We start from the raw sequence: 26,494 nt of genomic DNA on the forward strand, positions 1-26,494 counted from the left end.
ACATTTTATATAGTGGGCTAAGGACTGAAAGGTGGGCAAGTTGGTGTGGATTCGTAGTTATGCCTGGGCAACGCGATGTAGCAAGATTTTATGTAGCTGCGACGGGGCGAAAAGGTACTTTGATTATCAGATTAAAGACTCACATCATCAACACCTCATTCCGCTAACTCGAAACGCGTGTTCGTATAAAACCACAGTAGCTTCTCTGAGAGCACAACATTTAAAAGCAACAGTTTTGTTTGTTTACTTTTTGCACATTGCGGCTCGCTTGCAATGAAGTTTCTCAAGCGTACTTAATTTTGAAGGCACTCACTAGCTGTCATATTGGTAACCGAATAAACGAAAGCACCCACCTCGGTTGAGCTAAAGATGGCGCGACCAAACACCTACTTTCGAAATATTCGAGTTAGACGAAGCATGAGGTTCATACACATTTCTGCGATATGTTCGCACTTACGCATAGGAAACTGCATTCTTAGTATCTGAATTAGCGTGGCGCAACTTCGTATAGATAATCGACAGTTTCTCACAGTGGCTCAATGGCGCCATCTCACTGTGATACTGCCTTCTCATTCACGTATGCAAGACGTGCAAACTCGTTCCAATTTCTTCTCCGCATGGCGATCTGAACCTCTGCGTCACCGACGCGGTATTTCAACGGTCGAGTCAATTCTTACTCGAGCGAGTTCGACGCGGGCGGCGCCCCATTTTCGACATCCTTTATCTGCTATCCAGATATCTGATCCTCATCGTGTTATAAAGCTTGCTCCTATATAGGCGAAGTGTCTGCAGTTTTGTACGTCCAGTGTTGTACTACCACGTTACCTTGTAACATGTATTGAGGGACTAGCCACTCTGCGCAGCCCAGCTCTCACCGTCATCCGTCATGTTTTCAAGAGGAGCACATGTATTTATGGATGAAGTTAAAACCATTCTTTGCGCATTGGCGTCCATGTCGTTTCGAACGGCTTCCGGCCACGAGCTGTGTAGGTTCCCGTCTCGCAGCGACGTCGGCGCTTCCGTGTGCTGCCCGTTCGCGGCTGTCCCTGATTGGCATGATTAACGGCTCGAGTAATACACCGAGCTGGCCGTGCGCTGTGTTCGGCGACACGCTCCGCGATCGATGGTGGTCGGCGCCGAGAATCCCGTAGAGCCGTGTCCAACAGGCGCAGGAGATCCGCCAGCCGGGCGCGGCGGCCGCTATCGCCGCACGGCTCGCCCGGCCGCCCAGCTGTCGGTTTAACTTTCGGGGCTTAAGCCGTCGGATTGCAACCGCGTTGTGGGCGATCGTTTGTCAGCTCGGGTCGATATTTCTGCGAACCAGTGCGGCGCGGCGCCGGTAACGGCGTTGTTTCGTGAGAGACGAGTCGGAATTAGGCCCCCGCGATGACCAAGCAGCTCGCTAAGCACTGGCGTAAGAACGAACCGCCATTTTTTTTTGTCAGCACCATCGCCAGCTGTATGGTGTACCCGTACAGTGATTGAAAGAACGACGTTTATGATGTGGTTTTGATTAATGTGTAGGCCGGAATTTCCGTGTATATATATATATATATATATATATATATATATATATATATATCATACAAGATGGAAAGATGGAAGCCAGTCCGCACGAGATCAGCAGGCGTAGTCGTCTTCTGTACTGTCCTCAGCTTCTTCTCTGGCAGTGCTTGGTAAGATGACCCCCGGCTTCGCTTGAGGCGGGTGACGTGGACGACATCGGTGGAAGGTCCAGACATGGTGAAATCGAGAGGCGTGATTTTATATGTGACGTCGGTCACTTGGCGCACGACATAGTACGCGCAAGAGTAAGGCGAAATAAACTTTTCACAAAGGCCAACTCGCCGGGACAGTGTTCGTAGAAGGGCCATATCACCATGGCCATCGCGGTGGCGGGCATCATAGAAGCGTTGTTGCTTTTCCTGCAAACCGGTAAAGCGTACAAGAGGTCTTGGACAATCTTTGATACTAAATGGCGGCCCCGGTCTGTGAGGGGATGTCGAAGAACGCCGTGGTGAAGTATAACGTATTCGAGGAGGAAGTCGGGGACGTCGGTTACGCAGCTGGTTGGGAGATCCCGAGTGATAAAAAAAAATTATGGGGTTTTACGTGCCAAAACCACGATCTGATTATGAGGCACGCTGTAGTGGGGGACTCCGGAAATTCGGACCTGGGATTCTTTAACGTGCACTTAAATATAAGTGCCACGGGTGTTTTTTGCATTTCGCCACCATCGAAATGCTTCAGCCGTGGCCCGGATTCGAACATGCGGCGTCATGCTTAGCACCTCGACACCATAGCCACTAAGCAACCACGGCGAGTAGCCCGAGTGATCGTGTACCGGGTCGTGTAGTCGATAGCGACTGCTATCCACTTATTTCCGCAGGCAGATAGCGGGAAAGGGCCAAGAAGGTCAAGGCCAACTCTAAAGAATGGCTCCGATGGTAGGGCAAGGGGTTGAAGGCAGCCAGCTGGGAGTAATGCGAATTTCTTGTGGCACTGGTATCGCTCATAGGAATCGACGTAATGGCAGACGGAACTGTAAATACCGAGCCAAAAGGCGCGATGCCGAACGCAATCAGACTCCGAGGTGACCCACGGTAGAAACATCGTGTAGCTGTGCCAGGACAGCTTGACGCATATGTGTTGGAATAACCATGGGCAGTTCAGAACCAAGAGGGTACACGTTGTAGCGGTACAAGACGCCATCCTGCAGCCTAAACATACGCAGAGAAGGGGAAGGTGTCTCGGAAGTCAGCCGGATAATGAGATCTCGCAAGTAGGGATAATTGCGTTGCTCATCTCCGACGTTCTGAAACGCAATAAGCGACAGCATGCAGGAAGACTCGCAGCTGTCGGGATGCTTCAGTGCGTCTACTGGATGTCGCGACAAGCAATCAGCATCTTAATGCAATCAGCCACTCTTATGCACAACTGTGTATGAGTACTCTTGGAGCCGCTGAGCTCACCGACCGAGATGTCCAGTAGGATCCATTAGGGATGAAAGCCAGCATAAAGCATGATGGTCGGTCATAACTGGGAATTGCCGGCGTTATAAGTGGGGTTGACATTTACCCACTGCCCAAACAAGGGCAAGGCATTGGCGTTCAGAAACGGAGTAATTACGCTCTGCTTTGGACAGAAGACGGCTAGCGTATGCAATAACACGCTCGCAATCTCGCTGGCGCTGAGCAAAAACAGCGCCGATTCCATCACCGCTGGCATCCGTTCGAACTTCCGTCGGGGCGATCATGTCAACATGGACAAGAACTGGTGGTGAAGTGAGGGATACGGTAAGCTCAATGAACACAGTATCTTGTTCCGAACCCTAGACAAAAACCGCGTCTTTCTTGAGAGGTTCTATGAGAGGACGTGCAACGTTGCCGAAATTGCGTACGAACCGGCAGAAGGTGTGAGCAGAGGCCCACAAAGCTTCGAGCGTCGTTGGCACAAGTCGGCACGGGAAAATTTTTGACAGCGCGAACTTTCTCGGGACCGGGGCGGATGCCGGACGAGGTGCCCGAGCGCACTAAGTTGCTGGCGGCCGAAGTGACATTTTGATGAATTGAGCTGAAGAGCAGCCTTGCGGAAAACAGGAAGAATTGTCGAAAGACGCTAGAGGTGCGTGGAAAAAGTTGGTTAAAAAACAATAACGTCATCGAGATAGCACAGGCAAATTGACCACTTAAAGCAGTGAAAGAGAGCTTCCATCAATCATACGCTCAAATGTGGCCCGGGCATTACATAAGCCGAAAGGCATCGCTTTAAACTGATAGAGGCCATCAGGTGCAATAAAGGCGGTCTTTTCACGGTCCATGTCGTCAACTGCAATCTGTCAGTACTCGGACCGAAGGTCTATAAAAGAAAAATCTATTGCACCATGTAAACAATGAAGGGTATCATCTATCCGCGGCAGCGGATACACTTCTTTTTTTGTTACGTTGTTGAGATGGCGATTGTCGACACAGAAGTGCCAGCTGTCATCCTTATTTCTCACGAGAACGACCGGGGAAGTCCAAGGGATACAAGAAGGCTCAATGATATTTCGGGCAAGCATCTTGTCGACTTCCTTCTGTATGACTTGGCGTTCAGTATGGGAGACGTGGTAGGGCCGTCGGTGAATCGGTCTGGCGTCGCCGGTGCGCATCCGGTGTTTAACAACGGACGTTTGTCCCAGTGGCCGGTCATCGAGCTCGAAAATGTCCCGGTACGATGCGAGAAGGCAATGAAGTGCCTTCGCGAGGTGGGCCAGAAGGTCAGGAGCGTTCATTGTCGTGAAAGGTTCTAATACTCGAGTTGTAGGGCCCGCATCAACAGAGGTGGGTGACGCAGTTTAACCCGTTAAGGCAGAAATATGGTAGTGGGAAGCCGGGGCCATGGTTGCAAGAGATATACCCTGACGTAGCACTTGAGAGCAGAGGCCAAAATTCACCACAGGAAGACAGGTGGCACTGTCTTTTAGGCGGACGACCTCGTGGTGAAAGGCGACGTTCTGCGACAGGAGTACGGCGGCTTTGGGCAATACGACGTAACAGGTGGATCGGGTGAAAGGGAAATATAGGACACGGCTCGGCGAGGTAGGGGAACGTAATCGGTGGAACATAGTCGGTTTGGCGTAGGATCAGGAGAGTCAACGGCATACGGCAGGGCGAGTTAGACAACACCCGCAGTACAGCCAATTACGGCCGAATGTGCCGACAGAAAATCAAGACCTAAGATAGTTTCGTGTGGGCCCAGCTCCAAGACATAAACAAAGCCGAAGTATGGTGTCCGGCTACAGTGACGGCACACATCCCAGTGACAGCCGGAGTTCCACCATCGGCAACGCAGACGACGTTGAGCGGGGCAGGGGTTAGGGATCAAGGCAGAAAGCTGGGCTAGTTGGTGTGTCATCATTAATCAAAAGACTAGCGCAAATAACAGGGACACAGACAGAGAAGACGACAGGACGAGCACTAAACAACTGGGGTTTTACTGTGAGAAAAGGTACATATATACATTTCGGTGGTGCATGCGCACGCAGGTTTAAAACAGTACAAGCACAATCTATTCAAAATACGGCAAACTAGTCTGTAAGTACATTTTTTTCTTTTTTGGAGAAGGCAAGTGATGTCATGCTGACACAGTTATCACCTTCCCTGTCAATGTGATATGCCTCACAAATCTCGCGCCCCCACCTTAGGAGTTAGGGATTTATCTAGGCGCGTACGGATGTTCGACTTCATAACCGATATGTGTTCTCCTGTGTCAATCAGTGCTGTTAGAGGTATACCGTCCATGTTCACGGTGACGTGGTTGTAATGGCCAGGCAGTGTAAGCAGAGGAATTTAGACTCTGGTCGTCATGGCAGGCCCACCTCTCGAAGCTGCGCCCTTTAGTTTTCCGAGGGGCGGCGGGACTAACAAGGAGACGGAGAGCGACGAGACAGAGGCGAGCGGGTAAGACGTGGGCGAGGCGAAGGGGAACGGTTTGTTTGAGCGGGCAAAGATATTGGAGCGGTGTCTTGTTCGATATGTATGGGCGGGCGAAGACTACCAGGCGGGCACCGGGTATTTCGACAGCTGGGCCGAACAAGGCTGCCAGTTCCAAGAACTGCGATAATGGTGAGAAATATATCCAACACGTCCACAGCAGAAGCAGATGGGCCTGTCATCAGAAGTGCGCCATTCCTCCGAGTTTCGATGACGAGGACGAGCGTACGAAGTTCATGGTAGATCGGACATGCCGGGTGAGCGGTAGTCGAGTCTGTTGACTGGGCAAAGTGTCTTGAGTCCGACGTTGTCCACTTCTTTCCGTACAACTGCCTGGATGAGGGATATTGCATGGGAATCGTCTGGGGCGCGAACCTGGGGATGAACTGGAGAGGCAGCTTCAATTTCCCTGCGGACGATGCGTACAATACTGTCGGATGCAGCCGGCACGGGTGGAAGACAGAGGTATTGGCAGGTAGATGTGGCAGCCGTGTTGGGCAGGCAAGAAATGTGGTGTGCAATACGACGGCTTTTGGCTTCTTCGAAGCGGCGTCATTCAGCAGTGATGTCTTGTACTGTCGAAGAGTTCTTGAAGACGAGGAGCGTAAACGCGCGATCCGCGATTCCTTTCAGGATATATATGCCCAACCTTTTCCACTTCCGGCATATTCGCGTGAACCTGCACGTCCTGAATATATTTCATATAGGACTCAGTGCAAGTCATAACTCGGCACGCAAGGTCTTTCTGCGCGGCACGCCGGCGGCCAAGAGGCTTGCAAACAAATCAGTGAGCTTTTGTTTGCACAAGTCCCAGCTGGTGAGTTCCTCTTCGTGGGTCTCAAACCAGACGCGTGCCAAGATCAGGTAAGCGAGCATGGCGGTCTGGTCCCAGTGATTGATCCTGCTTACCTCTTTCGTACAGTTGAAGCCAATCTTCAACATCGGTGTTAGCCGTTCCGGAAAAGGTGCCAGGGTTTCGCGGTTGTACCAGGATGATGGTGGGCGCGGGTGGCGACATGCCCGAAACATTCTGACCTTGATCTGGCATTGCCGATGCAGCCAAGGAGCGCCCGCTGCGTAAATCCGTCGTGCGTCTGAGAGAGCCCGCAACCTCCACGAAAACGTTACGGGTAGAAGCGAGGTTTAAGATTTATTTACAGGATATTTACAACGCGTCCACTGGCACACAAGGCATACAAGATTCAAGCGAGTCCGCGCGACATCAGCGAGCGCGTCCTCGTCTTCTGTACTGTTTTCAGCTTCGTCTATGGCAGTGCTTAACAACAATATAATGTTTTTTTTACATTTGTGTAATGAAAAAAAAGTAAGAGGCACGGAAAAAATTTGGTAACGAAAACTTATCTATGTCATGTAGTACGCTCAATGTTTCCTTTAGTGCAAGTAAATTTTTGTCACGTGGGCAGTTTGTAAATGCGTATATATGAGAACAAAGTTTTAACTGAGCGCAGATCATCCTTCAGGTGCTAATGTAACTGCAGAGAGCTGCCTTGATGTCGCATGTTCATAAGTGCTCTTTCACAGACGTGAGCAACGCGCGCTCAGATTGGCTGCAAAAATGTCAAACAGCTTGTTGCAGAAGTCGTCACGGATGGTTGTCAAAGTAAGAGAATAATGAATTCGTGCCGCAGAGGTCAGTTCGGCACACTATGGCAATACTGCCGAAGCATACTGCTGATTTCAGCGTTCTGCCTTCCACGGCCGGAATGAGCGTGGTGCGCACACATATATAGCGTTCACGTCAAGCAGCTTGTACAAGTTGTCGAGATAGGCTGGTCCGATTGGAGCGGACAGTGAACGTTGAACTAAAACTCTAGAATCACAAGTCGCCCGCGCGAATAAGGACTTCGTTCGCTATACACCTCCTGCTGTTTATGCAGGACACCAGAGGTCACCGCAGGCCAGGGTGAGCCATACAGCACCAAGTTGAGCGCTGGCCATAAAGTGAACATTGGAATAAATACAATTCCCCAAGCCTACTGCGGCACTTATACTCGCAGAACTGAGAGTCGAACACATCCACGTGCAAGCATCGATCGCGCGCTACAGGCAGTAGCCGCAGTGAACCGGATTATCGAACCACAATCACATGCGAGTGAGCGCACCTATGTTCCGTTCGTAATCAAACAATAAATTACCACTTAATACCTGTAGATATGCAGTCGGACTTGAAGTACCTCGAAAGCGTTACGCCTCTTTAACGAAACCGTGATTCATCATGCGGTCTTATACGAATAAGCCTGTGCCAATTCTGCTATCTACAAACGGTAGTTCAAGACTCTCCGCGAGTTTGCCGAGTTCGTATACGAACTCTGTAAACTCGCGGAACGTGTTCAAACAAGCGCATCAGCGCCTAAAAGCATATGCGGAAAAGCAAAGCTAATGAGAAGTTCAAAAACATTCTCTTTCTCTCTTTTTGCTTTGTGTGTGCACTTATAAGACATACGGCGCAGTCAGAAACAGCCGCTACTGCTATGGAAGCCTTTGGGGCGAATACTTAAGATTCCAACGCACGCACGCACACACTGGTTCTCTGTTGTCTGACAGCACTAAAGCAAAGTCATGGTTCTCTCCGAGATGTGTCTCGATTGATGTCCATTTTTTATGTCTTGTGGAAGGGGAAGCGTTTTAATATAAGCACGCTGGAGACGGCCGGCACCAAGCGCAGGACGGAGGAAACATCTGTCCGTGCCTGTAGAACGCTGTCATAAAATAAAGACCTCAGACCTGCTTTCTATATTCAGATGGCTTGTCACTAAACGCTGCTACCGGGAACCAAACACATAAAAAGGACATCTTCTCGTGCGCAAATTGTTTTCCCGTTCGTATGCATATTCATACTCGTTTGCATATGGAGGCAGTAAGTGCCCCGTTTTCGCATGGGTAATTTCCGACGTGGACCACAGAGCAAACAGCCGCTCAAAGAAAGCTGTGAGAGTGAGGAGCGCGTTTGGGGGAGTACCTCACCGTAAGGCATGAGAATGGCAGGTGCCCTTTTTCGTGAAAAACAAACAAAAACAAACAAACAGAAAAAAAAGCATGTGGAAGAAATGGCTTTAAATAGTAATTGCGTATAAGACAGTTAACTGAAGTGAATGGCTAAGAAAGAGCTTCAAAAGTATTGAGTTGCCAGATTTAGGACGAATTTGGCAAAGCTTTTGCACGCGTGTTCTCGTGTTGATATCAAGCAGAAATCTTTAATAATGTTTAGCTATAGTAATGTTCAGTAATAGTAGTGTTTAGGGCTCGTAATCAGTGGCGTAACTAGGTCGTCTAGCACCCGGGGCCCATAAGTCTTCTGCCAACCCCCCCCCCCCCCCCGTGTGTAGCCGGCGGAAAGAGGGGTGTCTTTAGACGTATATGACACCCCCCCCCCCCCCTGGCCCCTTGCACCCGGGGCCCACGGCCCCCCGGCCCCCCTGTTTCTACGCCACTGCACGTAATGTAATTGCGTGTTCTTTATTAGCACCGATACCTTGTTATTCAGTATCACGCGTTTATTCTAGTCGTAATTGAGGGAGAGAGCGGCTGAATAGAAAGTTCAAGACAGCAGAGTTAAAAGGAACGGGCACGACAATAATGTTAAAAGATGAAATGAATAAAAAATAAAGCAGCAGCACAGATTTTTACCTTCTGAAATATTGATAGTTTCCAGTTTCCCTATATCAGTGAAGATGAAAAATTTGGAAATTGAAATTTGGAAAAGTGATTTTCTTCGCGTACCTGATCTTCGATTGCTCAACTTGCGGAAAATGCCCGTTGCAAAAGCTCCTTTTGTCGCAATATATTCAATATGCGGCCGGCGTTTAAGAAATTCATTATAAATAACTCCAAGGTACTTGAGTGACTCTACTTGTGGGACACCTTCTAGGTGATAATTAAGCGATATGTGTAGTGGGTTCTGAACGGGAAAAACAAGGATAGCACACTTATTAGCATTCAAGTTTAAGTGTAAACTATCCAGCCAGCCTTCCAGTTGCCTTAGATACGACTGCAACGGTTGTTGCCCGGTCTCCAGCTGGCGCGTGGCCTGCGCCCACTTAATCGTTTGTAAGCTAGCCTATAAACACCAGGTGGCAGTATAATATTAATGTTCGACCAAGATGGCCGCATTTCGATGGGGCAAAATGTGAGAACCCCCATGTACTTAGATTTAGGTGCACGTTAAAGAACCCCAGGTGGTCAAAATTTCTAGAGTTACCCACTACGGCATGCCTCATAATGGGTTCGTGGTTTTGGAACGTAAAGCCCACAATTTAATTTTTTAATGTCAATATTCTTAGAACTTGAAACCTTACTGTGAAAACTTGCAGTGTGTGGCATAAACATCAATGTGCATCAATGACCATGTACACAGCGTTCCTTTACACTCAATTCGACACGCAAACACACCTTCCCTCGTTTCCACACCCTCACGCCTCACACCCTCTCCCCCTTAGAAGAACCCCACCTATATATACTGTGGCAAGGAAAGCGTACGTCGCCTTGAAGAAGACAAGTCCACTTGTCGAAACGTTGACTCCTGCATTCACCTTGTTCATGTTTTGCTCATTGTCATAAACATCAATAACACTCAAACCATGTTTGACTCGTTGGATCACCCAGATGCACTATTACAGTAATCAAAATTTTGGGCTTATAATGTAGCTTTCAGGGTGTCTAAAAAGTCGTGGTCGAGAGCTTATCTTGAGACATATAGGATAAGCGGAAGTTGAGTATTTTACATAAACATTTATATCCACTTTTCTGCCGTTCTTTGTTTGTTTGTTTCCCATGTTTCAAAGCTGAGTGAAGGACGAAGCATGTTCATATCTCTAGTGTGACAAAATGACTCTATGGGTGGCACACATCACTCATATTGCTTCTTGTGTTTTCGTGTAATATTATGTCATTGTGAATGCTGGCATTGCTCCACTGGTGCATCACTTACTGATCTTGTTCCACATCGGCGATGGTTGGCGCCTCGAGTACAAAATAATAGGCTGAATGATTTCGGTTGTACAATAGGTAAAATGGCCTGCAGGAATATGCATAATTCCCGTTGTTCGCGCGCATGTGAGACGACGCTCAATCTTCATGTCATCCGCCTTCATGTCATCCTACAATCAATGCGTTCACGATACAGCTGCATAAGCGGCCATCAGGTCGCACCATTCTCAGGCAAGCGTCGATTGAGGATCCGAGGCGGTCGAGCCGAATTAAAGCTTGTTCTTGTTCGAGAACCCTGGCCCCAATGCTTCACTCCATAAGGATTCAACAAATCGTACCACCCACAAGCTTTATCGTTGCTTCAAATACCACCTCGACCTGAATTGATGACCTCTAATCCACTGTTTTGTTCGCGAGGCTCTTTGGGGAGCTATGAAAGGAAATTAATCACTCCGCTCGGGAGAAATGTAGAAGAGAGGTTCGAGCGCTGTGTCTTGAGATCATCAACGCCGCTTCCGTGGCGTGCTCAGATTAACAATCCTTCTCCTCAAGCACCATGCAGACGCACCCACACAGGCCAGCGCACATGCGCGCCTGTCATGCAGTCCTAAGAGCTTCTCCAAAAAAAGTCTAATGACTCTCGCGAAGCGCTCGCTGGGACGTGCCATCGATGGGCTGCTCCTCTTTAAAACGACGTTGGGTGCCCCTTACAAATGAAGCGCGGCGTAGAACATGTGTCGGAGATTTGGCGACGCGCACTGCTGGTCCGATCATTACGACCAACGCGGAGGCCTCAAACCGATAGCAGCAGCGTAACGAGACGCACCCACGGGGCTGTGTACATACCACACACACTCCACGCTGTACGGCTCCGCCGGGAGGAGATCGGAGGTAGCGCGCTGGTAAGAGCATTGACGCGCAAAGAAATGCGCCATCAGCGCGCGCACTTGGTCCGGGGGCAGCGGAGGGGGGGCGGCTGCCCCGAACAGGAAATCGGCGCGAGACGGGCCTCGCGTGCTGCCGGCTCCTTTGTCTCCATCACAGTGCGCCGCCAGGAACTCAAGTAGCCCGCCGTCTATGAAGCCATTACGCGCTCCGCGGCGCCTCGCCGAGAATACGACCGCATTAGAATTCCCGAGGCAAAGAAGAACAGCGCGCGCCTCTTTCTGGGCGGCGGCCAGAGAGAGCGCTCCCGCCGAACGGCGCCGCAGCCCTTCTCGCCAAAGTGCAATGGGCATTAGCGAGTAGCGGCTTCTTCCCCCCCCCCCCCCCCTTCTTCCTACTTCGTCGGAGCTTTTCTTTAGCCACGGGATACTGGAAGAGTAAAAAGCGGCGCCTGACGAGAGCGCGCGGAAGGATAGGGATAGAGACAGCAAGACGTGGATTGAGGGATGACGAACAGAAAAAGTGCTTTGCATTAATTTTGTTCAGCACCTTTTGCTCGGCGGATGGCCAGGGCCCGGCCGTTCATCTTGCAGCATGCAGATGGGCGCCAACCGCTGTGACCACTACTTCCTTCTCGGCCCATAAAGTATATCTTCGCTTATCGCCTTTATCCGCAGTTTAACATAATATAAAGTGACAGGGGAAGGGTAGGGAAAGGCATCTTCCTGCCACGCTCGTTGACAGTAATCCGTGGAAAAAATTTATGCAGTTTGATTTATGCCCTAGCATTCGAGCAATCCGCTTGGAATGCCTTTCGCATTCCCAGCAGGCGAGCCCGAGCCGTCGTCATGATCCCTGAGGTCATCGCTACTAGCACAATTTTATAGGAGGCAAAGAACAAAAAAAAAAAAAAGAACGAAAGAAGCAAGAAATTACAAGGATTACCAGAGTGGTAGCTACAGTACTCTCGTGCACATTTGGAAAGGGGGAAAATGGAGCGTGTATATCAGCGAATACAGAAAATACTAAATGCCCATGCAAAAGTGTTTACACAGGGAACGCGGCTTTTAAGAGTGTAGAAATCTTTGACGTCAGTATTGCTCACGAAATCCAGCAAGCTTTAACATCGCATGAAAAGCAAAACTAAAAAAGAGAAATTGAAACAAACAGTAAAGTCGCCAATGTTATGTGGAAAATTTTGGCTTGTAGAAGGCGCGAAAAAGAAAGAAAACAAGGGGAAAATGTGGGTAGTAAACATTTAAATTTCGTCCAGATATATTTATATCATTCGCATAAAGAAATATGCAACTATAGGCGGAAAGCGGGAATGAAATAGCTTAGGGGCCACGTATGTCTACAACCATTGCAATGTCGTTTTCACGAGATCCTGGCACTCTGAACAATTTGAGGCTGTCATTTCTAAAGCTAAATATAAATAATATTTGCGCACCTGGCGCTTCTCTTTAGGCGCTGAACAACTATAACAGTCAGAACGGCAGATAATTATTTTTGCGTTTGAAACCGCAATGCACTCCACTGCAATAGAGTAATGCGTAATTTCTACAAATGCATAGATGTTTCAAACGTGATGCAAGATGTATTTCGTTCATTGTGGTATTTGTAATACTATACAAATCCCGTGCGATATATTTGTGGCTGGTGCTTATTTTGTCACCACTGCTGCACACCAAACTCGATGAAGAAAATGCGACGAAAACCAACATGGGGAAAAAAAATCTGACAAGCGTAACACAACTTGTCAGCAGCGATTACTGCGGGTGGTCATTCAATTAGATTTCTAGCCATTTTGTTGGAGTGCACCCTAAACGGTTTCCGCGTGTGGGTAGCCGGCTTGGTGCTTTACGTCCACGCAAGGCCGTGATGGCGTGATGCAATTATATGGGGTGTGCTCCAGTTCTGGCCAGCATCGGAGAAAGTCTACGTAGACAGCTAAAGAGACAGCCTAGACAGCTTCGAGGCCACGTAATGGAACCCGTTTCTAGCCGTCTGGAGGACGTATGGAAGATGCGTCTGCGACGTGTCGCCACCTCCCGTGACACCTGTGCTTCGGCACCCAATCAAGGCATTGTCTTTTTCGCCAGGTCGATACTAATCTCCGGTCCCTCGGCGTTGCGTAACCCACTAAAGCTGTCTACACAGTTTCACCGCCTGCATGAGGACGTCGCCCAACACAATATAGCTTTTATTTCTGCCTCTGATGGAGTACTTCTCTCTCCTGTTCGCGCGGCGCTTCTCTCGTTACTATCGCGCATCTGACATAAAAATGCTCTTTGCACTCACTCTCTGTCTCTTCTTTCTTCCAGTTCGAATTTTGTGGCATCTACGGAGTTCTCAGCCTGCACAGAGCACTAAGGATTTGACCCTCGAGATGTTGTGAAATAGTTCAGAGCCTTGGTCCATGCAACATCTGCAGACGCCGGGTTTCTTCGTATTGAAATGATTTTACAGAAAGTCAGTTGATCTCAAAGGCAGTGCCTTTTTTTTTCTTCTTTTCACCAGGATTACACACGTGATCGCTTCGATTACTTGTAGGATGTTGACGGGCACACTTCTTTTTTTTATTTCGGTTTATGACAAAGAAGACAGAGATGGCCCAAGTCCGGAAGAAAAGGACATAAACTTTTATCACAATGTCGTCTTCTCGAAGCCTTCGCTGTCAAGCAACGTCATCATCATCCTTCTTCTCCTGTGATACGGAGCCAGCTTGAATCCGCCCAACCTGTGACCCAAGACGTCCATTACGCAACAAATGAACCGAGCAAATCAGTGCGACACAGCCGTTTCGAGACCCCCTGCGAACGTTGGAGTCGCTGGGACTGAACTGGCAGCGGGGCGGCAGTGCGCCCGCGCCACAGTTCGATTTGAATTCGGCTAATGAGCTGGACGACGCAATAGAAGAAGGTTCCTCTGGAAAACTGGCTGAAAGCGCACTACCACTCGTGTCACACGTGCACGCGCATACGTACGCACACACACACACACACAGAAAAAAAAAAAGCGCTCCCCTGACTTAGCCCGTGCCCTAATGACCGTCTCCTCAACTCCAGCCTCCCCTCTCTCCTTGGACATCTATTAGTCGCTTCTGTTTTACTTTTTTAATGCATTTCTCACATTATCGGAATTATCAAGTGGGCATCGAAGAGTGCAGGCGTGCGAACTGCCGAAGAACAGGAAAAATCAGAGCGACGTCCGGAAATATTGCTGTCTTTATCTCTCACTTTTTCTTTTTTTCCCACTTCGCTCGTGCACCCTCCCAACGGTAATTAGGTAAGGTTAGCGGAGCGTTTGTGAAGCAAGGAAGGAGAAGGTGATTTGTCAGCAGCTTGATTGCTTTGTGGTCTTATATTTACGAGTATTTAAATATTGATGCGTCGAGAGCTATAGGAAACATAAGAAGATACGGGTTGTTTCTATAACATGGGTGAAGCCTGGAAAACGCGGAAAACATGCTTAATAGTCTCTCTCTCTCTCTTCCTTTCTCTCTTGTTGTTTCTGTGTCGTTGCGGCATATTTTACCCCTTAGACGACAAAGTTTCGAGCTTGGTTGCAGGTTGCTTTTCGTGCTGAAGTGTTTGTTTATGTCCTTTTTCGTGCCTTAGCAACAGGCAAAGACTTTTGTGCTGAACCGTGAAGACTCCTCCTCTGCTGGGAGATACTCCCCGCAGAGCTTGCGATGGAATAGATGGTCTTGGACTCGTCTGGCGGCCAGCACAGACCACCCGCGTCTCGGAAGCGGCTCAGTTCTTCAGCAGTATCGGACGCTGTTGGTTGCGAGCCTTCTGATTCAAGATCGGAAGATTCAGATGCCTTTATACTTGCCAAGCACCGCCATTCAAAACGGACGTCTTCCGCATCGTCCTCAAGCGAAGCGACTATCATATACAGCAGCATCGGGACCACAACAGTAGTTTTCACGCCCGTCGATGCGATGGTAAGCCTGTTTGCTACCTCCCGACAGAAAATGATTTCTTCTTCAAAGTGGCCCCATGACTAACCCAAGAGGTTCACGTGAACACCTCGAAAAATGTCACTGCCTTTGACACAACGGTTGATAAGGTGGTGCAAACTCTGCTTGGTTTGTCTAAAATTTGCGGTGCCCCCACGCTGACTTACATACCACAGACAAAGGATGTCCCACATTGAAGGATCATCTAAGGGCACTAAACGAGAAAGCCAAAAATTAGGCAGCAGGAGATGAAAGCACGCGTCGCCATAGTGCTGGTCCTGCGGCTTGAAATGCCTGGACTGAGCAAAAAACGAGGCATTCAAAGAATGACAAAGACACAACGCATAGAAAAGAAGGGGAGCGGACGTTCGACCCCTCAATGTCACTGTGACCAGCGCTGCCATTGAAATCATTGGAACAAATCTCTAAATTAACTGCGACCACATAGGAGAAGATTGCAAACACAGTGCATAGACCAGTCTCAGCCAACAATTATGTGCAACTTGTCAACCTTCTGAAGATGCTGGTCAACGTCATTCTTGTATGTCTTCGCTTTGTCCTTGTCAGTGCGCTGCTTCACCACCGCGGTATGATGATTAATCCCCAAATCGCCCAACTTTCAACGTTACTAACCTTAACAGTTGTTAGTAGCCTCGCCCTTTTGTGCTGCAATGCAATGTCAGGTCGGTGCGACCGCGGCACGCTGATCTAGTCATTCGACTTATCGCTATCAAGAACTCACCGTATGTCACAGCACTTCAGCAAACTAACGTAAGGAAAGACGAGTATCGACTGCCAGGCTTTGTGTGTGTCCACAGTAATGCTATGTTCAGACTACGTTCGTAAGGCGCCGATTTTTCGTAACATACGTAAGCGGAAGCGCAACAAGCGTATGCGTCTAGTTCAGACTGCGAACGTAAAGGTACCAACGTGCGCAATTCTCGCAAAAATCGTGGGTGAGAGTGTTAAAGGGTCGGCAACATTTACGACTGTTATGTTACAACCGTTGCGACACAGCCAATGACCGATAAGCTTTCGGCTTTCAACAACCGGTGACGACACTTCCGTCCTCCCGTCTGCAGACAGCTCCGGGCGCGGGAAGTGCCATTCCGCCATTCCGTGCGCACGATTGGCTGTGTTCGTGAACATTTTTGCAGTGCGCCTTGCGAGACTGTTTTCAGTTCATCTGGTTTATCCGCCGAGGAAATCGATGGCCGCAGATGCGTGCTCCGAACTTCGATGAGTGGTCTCATTAGGTTTTCAAGGAAGCGGAACTGCTGGGGCGACATGCGCATGATGTTATGAAACATCGCAGCGTCACCAACTCGGAGCTTGGCGAAAAGGTTGTGAAAATCGCCGTCCACGGCCCTGTCGAGAAATACTTGCCGCACCCAAACCCTTCTGCGTCGCCTTCGTCGTCTTTGGGCGATTGAATACATGACTATAAGTTTGTTTTGAGCGTGAATTTCTTCGATCTCGGCCAGCGCTCGCATGTTGGCAGGAGCCATATTGGACCGCTGGTGACGTCGATTCTGCAGCTCCAAATTTGATTGGCCTGTTGTAAAAGCCGTAATTTAAGCAGCAGTAAATGTGAACAAAGGTGCCGGCTTAACTGCCGTAACGTTTTTTACAGCCGTTACGTTCGATACGCCAAAAGAGCTGTTACGCGCGTTACGACCGTAGTGTGAACATAGCATTACACTCGATGCGCAAAACCAGCCTGTGGCTCTTTCCAGTTTGTGCACGCAGCGCATGCGCGCAATGCTTCAAAAGCATCAATATACGTACGTGCCGACTTGGATTTCACGGTTCTTGACACAGGTGACATCTGCGATGGTAAGTTTGAGTGTACAGGTGTTAGGATGGACTATGGCGGTGGCAAGCATATACAACCGGACTACGACGTACTACACGGACTACAAGCCATTTCTAGAGCAGTAATCCCCACTGTCTTCCCTCTGCTTTACCCGCCGTGGTAGCTCAGCGGCTATGGTGCTGCGCTGCCAAGCACGAGGTCGCGGGGTCACATCCCGGCCGCGGCGGTCCCAATTCGATTGGGAGCCAAATGCAAAAACGCCCGTGTCCCGTGCATCGGAGGCACATTAAAGATCCCCTGGCCGTTGTCCGTGAAGACGGTACTAGAGGACCGCTTCCTTCACGCGTCGTCCCACCATGATGTGAAGGCACTTTTGTGTTTCTTGGAGGCGACTGGCCTGTGTGAACGCCTTTGATTTAGTCATCCGCGCGCGCGCGTGAAATTACTCCGTATCTCTCTCTCTCTCTCGTCTTTCTCTTTCCCTTCCCCCAGTGTAGGGTAGTCAACCAGACGCATTTCTGGTTAACATACTTGTCTTCTTCTTTCTTTTCCTCTTCCTCTAGTTCGGCGTTCTACTTCTCCACCTCCGGTCATGTATTGCCAGGCAGGCGTAAGAGGTGAAGCGCTACTCTTTGGTTAACAAATGTAGCTTTCTTTAGTCATACGAAGTTAAAGGAGACGTTGGTGCCTTGACGTGGCGCTGGTGAACAAGAAAGCAAAGGACTCAAAGCTGTGAAAAACTACAAAAAGACGCGCAGACATGCACAATTGCGGAAGCTGTGCAGTGCTGGAGGAAATTCCCCGAAGATACCACGATTTCTCAGCACAATGCGTTGGCGGGCTAGTTTGGCGGCAGGTACGCCTTCTGTACGACTGGTTGAGAGCTGTGTGCCACTCGCGCGATGCACCTATTGTGGCCGAGAAGAAGTTTCGTTTCCACAGACGTCTATCAACTCAGACTACGGAATTCTGGTGGACACAGCTGCTGCTATTCCTGCGGTCCAGACTCCCGCGCAGAAAGGAGACAACGCAACCTGTCACCGCTGGTTTCCAGGTACTCGGTGATGTCAGGCTTCCTGGTGAAGTTGCTGCATTGTTAAAGAATGGGCCGAAGTATAGCATGGAACCAAGAATTCCTGCACATGAGCTACTGGCTTTGAACAGGCGCATCGCAAGGAAAGCAGAACTAGAGGACCAGGAGCGGTGCCTCCTCGATGGGGTGGACTGCCTTCGTAGGACCGTCACCGGGAGCGCGCCACCTTCGACAGCTGTGATCAAAAGGACAGTATCTTTCTTTAGAGACAATGAACTTCGGCTGCTACTGAGTGACAAAGAGGGTGGTTTTGTCATAGCTCCGTCTGCGGTCTTCAACAAAAAAGCCATTGAGGCTGTCAACAAGAACTTCATTCTGGCAAATGAGAAAGCTCAGAAGGTAAAACGCAAAGCCATTTCTTTGTTGGAAAATATAGGCCTCACCAAGATTGTGAAAGATGTAAAACAATGTAAGGTGCTTGCTCTAGAGGTTTTTTTCACTGCGAAAACGCACAAACCGGATGTGCCTTTCCGTACAATAGTCAGTGAAAACAACTGTTGGCAGGTTTTGGTTAGCCGCTTTTTGCAAAAGCAGTTGAAACATTTAACTATTGACGATCCTTATGGCATAAAGGACTCTTTCGATGTTGTTTCCTTTCTGGAAGACAACCATTCTGTAACCGACATTTTTTCTGTTGACGTCGAAGATCTGTACTATTCGATACCACATGATGAGCTATTTCGCAGTGTGATGACGTCCATCGAAGAAAGCGGCGAGGTAGATTTTCGCAATGCGACCGGGTTATCTTCGGAAAGTTTCATGTCCCTTCTTGAATTTTATTTAAGTGCAACTTTTATCCAGTTCGAAAATAACCTTTTTATCCAGAAAAATGGTGTGTGTATTGGTTCATGTGTGGCGCCTGCTCTTTGTAATATTTTTTTATCGTTTGTCGACCGCGCTCTTAAGAGTGCCTTAAACAATGACTCGGTTCAGATTTTTAGATATGTTGACGATTTTCTTGTTGTGATAAAACAGACTAACAACGAATGCTCCGTGACGGTAGCTGATATTTTAACAATGTTCAATGACAATGGCAAAGGTTTAACTTTCACACATGAGCTATCTAGGGACGGTAAACTCCAGTTTTTAGATTTGCAGCTATCCTTACAAACAGGCCACGCCTGTTGGATGTACTCGCCACGTGCACGTAAGGGTCTTTTACCTTACGCGTCCGCGCACTCAAAGACTGTGAAACGCGCTATTGCTTTGATGTGTTTAGAATCTTCCTTAAAGAAATCTTGTCATCACTCTGCGAACATGAGTTTCATTGCACAGTTAAATAGGCTGCAGGCTGCTGGTTACCCAAGTGTGGTGGTGACGTCAGTCTCGGAGGTTTTGCTTCAAAAACTGAAAGGGAAGCGGCACAAAAGTAACTGCATCACACAAAAGAAGAGGCCTGAAGTTGTGCCGTATTGCCACAGAGTGGCTCACAATCTAAAGAATGTTGCCACTAGATACCAAATTCCGATAGTGTTTTCCGCTCCTCAGAAACTGTCAATGTTGTGCAACCGTATTTCTAAAACAAGTAAAAAACCTGTTTGTGAAAAGAACCACGTGAAGTTTGTAGATTGCAGCGTCGGTGTGGTTTATAAGATTCCCTTGTCATGTGGCAAAGTGTATGTAGGGCAGTCAGGCCGCTGTGTTAACGAGCGCCTTAGAGAACATGAGCGATCCATACCTACAGGCACAGGTTCCAATTTGGCTCTGCATTGTAAAACATGCAAGTGCAAACCCCTGTTTCGTGATACCACGATTTTGAAGATGAGCCGTGACACCACCGCCCGTGAGTTATCGGAAGCATTTTTCATTCAGTCATTGGGGTCACAGTGCATTAGTGTGCCTTCCTTAACCTTGTACAGCGCTGAATTTGGTTTTTTGGATTCTGTCGCATGAGTGCGCTCTTGGGATCGGATGTTGGTGGCTCCACCACATGGTGCTCACTGCGCATGTTCCTTTAGATTGAGCGGTCTATAAAGGAGTGACGCAATAAAATGATGTCAGTTGAGAGTAGCGCCTTGTCCTGTCGTCTTTCTTGTCTCTGTCGTTTTGCGCTAAACAAAGTATTCATACCACGATTTCGCAGACACATTTCTTTCTTTCTTTCTTTCTTTCTTTCTTTCTTTCTTTCTTTCTTTCTTTCTTTCTTTCTTTCTTTCTTTCTTTCTTTCTTTCTTTCTTTCTTTCTTTCTTTCTTTCTTTCTTTCTTTCTTTCTTTCTTTCTTTCTTTCTTTCTTTCTTTCTTTCTTTCTTTATTGCTTGCTTGCTTGCTTGCTTCGGTCTTTCTTTTGTTTGTTTCCATTTATTACAAATGGTGGAGGCATAGGTAAGAGCTGCACAAACGCAGCTTGAGGTTCCCTCAGCCGACAATGGCAGCAGCAGTAGTCACGCAATATAGAAACAAATAATTATGCACAGCAACCCAATATTTAAAAAAAAATGCGAAAACAGCACCTACACTAACAGGATACTCTGTTTAGAAGTCATAGCAACACACGTATGCCATATAATGAAAATCAGATTAGAGATCATAGAAAGACTGAATTACGATTTTGTTAAGTTTACAGTGTTCATAACGGATGCATTGTGAGAGTTAAGAAGTCGAGATGAATCGTTTTTAATAATTTATTCTCCATATACTTAGCTTTTGAATTAGGAACGTTCCATAACTCTGGATTCCAAGTCTGTAAGATGGTGTATTCAGCGTTAAACTAGCAATATTCCTAAACGTACTTTTGCTGGTATTGTAGGCTATAGGGCACCATGCTCGTAAAAGCGTTCTTTAGTAAAGGGCATATATAAAGTAGGTATGGCATAGCACGTAAAAAGGTTACCAGTGTGGCGTTTATATGGCACATTTGCTAATATGTGTATTATTCTTTTTAGCAATAATTTTTTTTTAGATTTTGTTGTTGTTATTCCACATACGAGGTCTGCATAACTGATGTGCGAAGAAAACAGAGCGTGATAAATTAATAATTTTACGCTCGTCGGTAAAATATATTTATTTCTGTTTATCATTCCTGTTTTACGGCTAAGTTTATATGAACTACATAATTTACGTGCTGATCCCATTCTAAAGTACTTGAGAAGTGCACACCTGGGACCTTTATGTTGTTTACAACTTCAGTAACATTATTGCACATTAAAAGGGAATGCATTGGAGTATTTCTTCCTTTAGCATGGAAAACTGCTTTTTTCTTTAATTTACCTTGAGCAAGAGATTTTGGGACCAACCAGACAAGAATTGTAAAAATTCATTCCCTGCTTCAAGAATGCTAGAGTAACATGCAGAAGACATGAACACACTGACGTCATCGGCGTACAGTACAAATTTCGACTCCGTGTAGGCAAGAACAATGCCGTTAATATATAGCTTGAATAGTAATGGGCCAAGGGTACTCCCTTGAGGGACCCAGATTAATATTTGGCGCGTAGACGAAACAAACGCGTTTATGGATACAAATTGCTGCCTACTGCTTAAATAAAATTTTAACAGCCGAAGTGGCATGCCACTAATGCCATATCTATCTAGTTTAGTGGTCAATAAATCGTGCTTAATATCATACAGTGCTTGCATGCAATCTACAAATATTCCTAGTGTTAAATGCTTATTTTCAAAGTTATTTAGCGAAAATTCTTTCGCATCCGAGAGCCCCAGTTTAGTTGATTTGCCTTTCTGAAAGCCGTACTGGGTTTTAGCAATTAATTCGTGTTTGTTAAAAAAATCAAAATAGCTGGTCAAGAATCAATTTTTCAAACTGAGAATGTGGGCAAGATATAAACTGGCCGATAGTTTAGACAGTTTAGCTTATCTCCATCTTGATATAATGCTATGACCTTGGAAACTTTTGTTTTGGTGGGAAAAATGCCTTTTGAGATGTAAAGGTTACAAATGTGTGCTGAAACTGGTGCGATGTCGCAGATTACCTGTTACGTGGGCTTTATCTCTATGTCGTCAGCATCAAAGCTTTGGGAATTCTTCAGCCCTGTAAAGACAAAACATATTTCAGCAACAGTAGTTGGGCAAAAAGAGATCGTGTGTTGGTTAAAGCGAAGTGAAGGTTTGTCGAAGGAACTGGAAAAATGTATTGACATCTTCGTTTACAAAGTAGTCGTTAAACGCATTAGCCAATTGGCATCCTGTTAGCGAGTGTCCCCAAACTTAATTTTTTTTAATTGAGTCTAAGGTTTGTCTCCCCCCCCCCCCTTGTATCGTTAAGTTTTTTCAATAGCTTATCGTTGTTACCCTCTCTAGATAAAAGAAAAGCCCTCCTAAAGCGCTTGCCTCTCATTTCTTTTTTTGTTTTTGTTTCATTGCTTAATTGATGCCGAAACACCTTAAACTTTTTCAGATCAGAAGTGTCTCGTGTTGTAATTACCTCAGCGCATATTTTTTCACGTTTTTAATTTTTTTCAGAAGTTCTCGTGCAATCCATGGCTTTCTAGAAACTCTGGGCGGCGTTGTTCGTAAAGAAAAGCGTTTTTTTTTTATGTTCGATCAAAAGCTTTTAAAGAAATATGTTGTATGCTGTGTCCACGTCCTCGTGACACTTAATTTCACCCCCCAGCCGATCATCACAAAACACCGATAACTCTTCATCCCCGAGTCGTGACCCCGTGAGCCGCTGAGCCCCAGGGCCTTTGAGCTGGTGTGGGGCTAGGAAACGGGCGTTCATTTGATGAGCGTGCGCCTTTGAGTGCCGCGGTGGCATTGGAAGGCATGCTGAACACGCGCCCGCCCGTAGATAACGGAACCCGTCGTATTGGGTCGAAGCGTAGAAATAAATTTCGGCAACCGTTGCGTGATAACCGTTTCGAAACCATTGTGTAGTTACACAACCCGAGTTGAGCCTTAGGGCCGGATTCTGAAATCCTCCTAACCTTAGACCGTTTCCTTACCTTCCGCAAGGAGCCCTCCATGCTACCTAAACGTTAGGCGCCCTCGGAAGGCCACCACGAATTCTAAAAGCTTCCTTTCGCCTTCCCTGCGGAAGGAGCGCCTCGCCAAAGGAAGTGTAACGTTAGAGGCTTCTGGTTTCGAGATTACCCACAAAAAATGCGAAATATTTGTAATGAGTTGCAGAGACAAAGTACCGGGACTGTTAAAATTGCATTTCTACTTTTATACTGGGGCATAAATTACATTTCTTTGGTTAATAACGTAAAAATGTTTCGAAAATGATGCGCGTGGCAAGAAAGCAATTTCAGTCTAGCAACTACGGCAGCATCTGAGTTCGTTTGGTCAGGCGTCGCTTTTTTTTCTTTCTTTGCGTGCGTTTTCTTTCGTGTGTGTGTGTATGTGTATTTGCCATGCCAGGCAAAGCATATTTTATGGAGGAAGAAAAAGACTTGTTCACGGAACTTCTACAAAGGTAGAACAATGTGATTGAAAGCAAGAAAACAGATGCTGTGTCGCTGAACGCGAAGGCGAAAGTGCGATGAGGACCTTCAAGAGAGCAGGTAGCGGCGCTCCTCTGTTGTCAGTGTTACAATGCAGTTGCAGCTCTGCCAGTATGGCTGTAACAGCTCGCTTGGAAAAACGATACCGGGCTAGAAAGTCCACTTCATCGTAGTATTCCAGTGGATTCTGCCTGTCAGTCAGGCGCCGGGCTGGAGTCAAAGGTGGAGGCTTGTACACAGTCCCGTAAAGAAGTTCATTTGCTCGTCGAAGAAACCGTGCATAGCTTTCGAAGCTATCGTCTTCGGATAAACATTGCAAGGCCGTCATTCTCGCCGCTCGCTTTCCACAAGATCACAGTGAAAAAAAGATATGGCACAAAATGCGGTCCGCGTAACCAAACTGGGCGTCAGTACACGGCGGCTGGCTACCGCGGCCTTGGCTGCGCACGGCACCTATCCTAGCCGAGCGTACCGCGTGCAAAGTCATGCGGAGAAGCATACGTTCAGGTAGAGGTGCACGGTTAGGACGCATGAAGGTAGCATGCCGGCTCCCTAAGCGCGGGGAAGCACCAAGGAGGCCCTAACTTAGTGCCCCTTAGTAAGGTACGTTCCAGAATTGACGCCAGGTCGCCTCACAGCGTGTGAGGCATCCTTAGTTAGGAAAGGAGTGTTTCAGAATCCGGGCTTTAGTTTTGCTTCGTACAGTCATTCATAAAGTATACGGACGCATTGCCTTATATCTAGGAGCTTTAGGTATTGCTACCCCCACGTTATATGGCGCTACGTTACAACTGGTCTACGGCACCGCCTCTTCATTGCTTGACTAATTGGTAGGTTGTAATACGTGCTGTTACAGAGCATGCTTTTACAGATAGCTTGAAGAAGGTAATTTGCCGCGAAAATACGCGAACAGCGTAAGAACGAACCGGTAAGAGAATTAGGAAAGCCGCAAATGCACAGAACATTGTAGCACCCTTCCAGAAGACCGTTAAAGGGCTTTTTTTTTTCTCTAGCTCATATGTTCGGATGTATTCGATGATCTCCTAATATACAGTTGCGCAAGCATTTCACCGCGCGTGGGCAAAAGTATCTTAAGCACTGGTGATGTCTTAGAAATTGACTCTATCTTAACGTACACGAGATCTTCAATTATCACTTGTGCAGCTATTCTGAAACGGTGTCCATTATAGCACGAGCAGTTAAGGCAGAGTTTTTCCTAGAGCTAGCGTTCGCCAGTGAAGCTATGGAGTGGAAATCCGAATAATATCAGTGTATATCTTTTTGAGTCCTTTCTATATAACTCGAAAAACTACAAAACGTGCAGATTTCTTGTGGATTACATTCTTCTCAAACGCGGCACCATTGGCTCTATTCAACTCTGCTTTCCACTAGCCTCTGGTAAATAAGAACTGCAACGCTCGCTTTTTCATGAGAAACTGCCTTAATTTTCCGAGTTTCAAGCAACCTCGGTATGCTTCACAGCAGTACATACTTGTAGAGTGGAGAAGAGCACAAAACATATGGTGCGTCGAGCGAGCGGGACAGGTCGCCGGAGGGAGTGACTGGTGTTTGTGGAGGCTGATTGAACCACTGCCTTGGCCGGGGACCTCGACCTACTTCATGTTTGTGCACATAGCTGACTGAACAGAACCTTTCGAGGACGGTATGCTCGCACGTGCGTGCGCTCTTCTTTTCTTTTCTTTCTTTCTTTCTTTCTTTCTTTCTTTCTTTCTTTCTTTCTTTCTTTCTTTCTTTCTTTCTTTCTTTCTTTCTTTCTTTTTTTCTTTCTTTCTTTCTTTCTTTCTTTCTTTCTTTCTTTCTTTCTTTCTTTCTTTCTTTCTTTGGTGCTGTTTCCTTGTGAGTTAGAATTCATGGTGTTCAATGTCGACAAGAAACATTAAGTTTTTTTTATTATTATTAAAAACATTGATGTCTTGAATGCAACTTTAGGTTCGAGACAGCAATACAGTACAGTACTTACAGTACTTTCTTCTTCTCAACACTTGTGGCGTTGCAGCTTTGACAAACGACGCTGGAATCTCCCGGCAGACTCTGCTCATTTTTGCCTTTAGGGCGTCCGGTGTGGTAGTTTCGCTGCTATACACGCGATTTTTCACGTAGCCTCAGAAGAACAAGTCCAGTGGTGTCATGTCCGGTGGACAATGTCGTTGACATAGCGTTGGGTCATTAGTGTGTCGTCAAAAAATGGGTCCGATGATGTTGCCATCAAAAATACCGCAACACACATTAAACGACCACTGGTATTGGCGTCGTGTTTGTGCCAGCATGTGGGGATTCCTATCACTCCAGTAGTGCGCGTTGTGAAGATTAACTTCTGCGTTTCTGGATAAATTAGCCTCATCCCTCGAAAACACCCGATTAAGAAAGTCTAGTTCTTCACATATCGGGAAAATCCGATTGGCAAAGTCTGTTTTCAAAATCTCGGTCTTCAAGTTTTTGGCGAAGATGTGCATGGTGCGGGTGCATATGACCTTTTTTTTTTTAAATCCTGCACACTGAAGGGCTTGAGGTTCCGGCCTACGCACCGGCATCGCACACACAACCATGAGGCCTAGCAGCAAGGTATGCCAAAAGATCCGTTTCAACTTCTTCAACTACCGTTGCAGTCCGGTGTCGCTTTCTTGTGAAGCTACCCATCTCGCAAAGGACTTGTTGTTGACCGACTAGGGCATCCTCCACATTGCCACATCCGGAATAGCTTGGCTGCCTTTCTCTTGTCGCCGTGCGCCTCCCCCAGAGCCAGGATCATTTTAGCCTTCTGATCATTCGTGAAGGACATGTCCTTTTGAAAAGCAGGTCACTGGCGTGGTACCGTTGAGATCTCCAGTTATTATCTACGCACTTACATGTCAACCAAAAATGATTTACGTAATCGACGACAGCATATGCTG

At 47.3% G+C, this 26,494-nt stretch overlaps 1 protein-coding gene across 5 annotated transcripts in view; it reads right to left on the bottom strand.

Moving 5' to 3' along the window:
- LOC139054287 (uncharacterized) overlaps positions 1-26,494 on the bottom strand; it is a 358,119-nt gene that overhangs the window by 85,660 nt on the left and 245,965 nt on the right. For 3 of the 5 annotated variants that reach the window (XM_070531043.1, XM_070531042.1, XM_070531044.1), the window contains one exon: positions 22,110-22,168. The exons of the other annotated variants lie outside the window; for them this stretch is intronic. The gene's annotated coding sequence lies outside the window, so the exon portion shown is untranslated. The remainder of the gene's footprint in view (positions 1-22,109; positions 22,169-26,494) is intronic. 5 annotated transcript variants of the gene reach the window in all.

This window comes from Dermacentor albipictus, chromosome 1 (genome assembly GCF_038994185.2).
Source record: "Dermacentor albipictus isolate Rhodes 1998 colony chromosome 1, USDA_Dalb.pri_finalv2, whole genome shotgun sequence".
NCBI lineage: Eukaryota > Metazoa > Arthropoda > Arachnida > Ixodida > Ixodidae > Dermacentor > Dermacentor albipictus.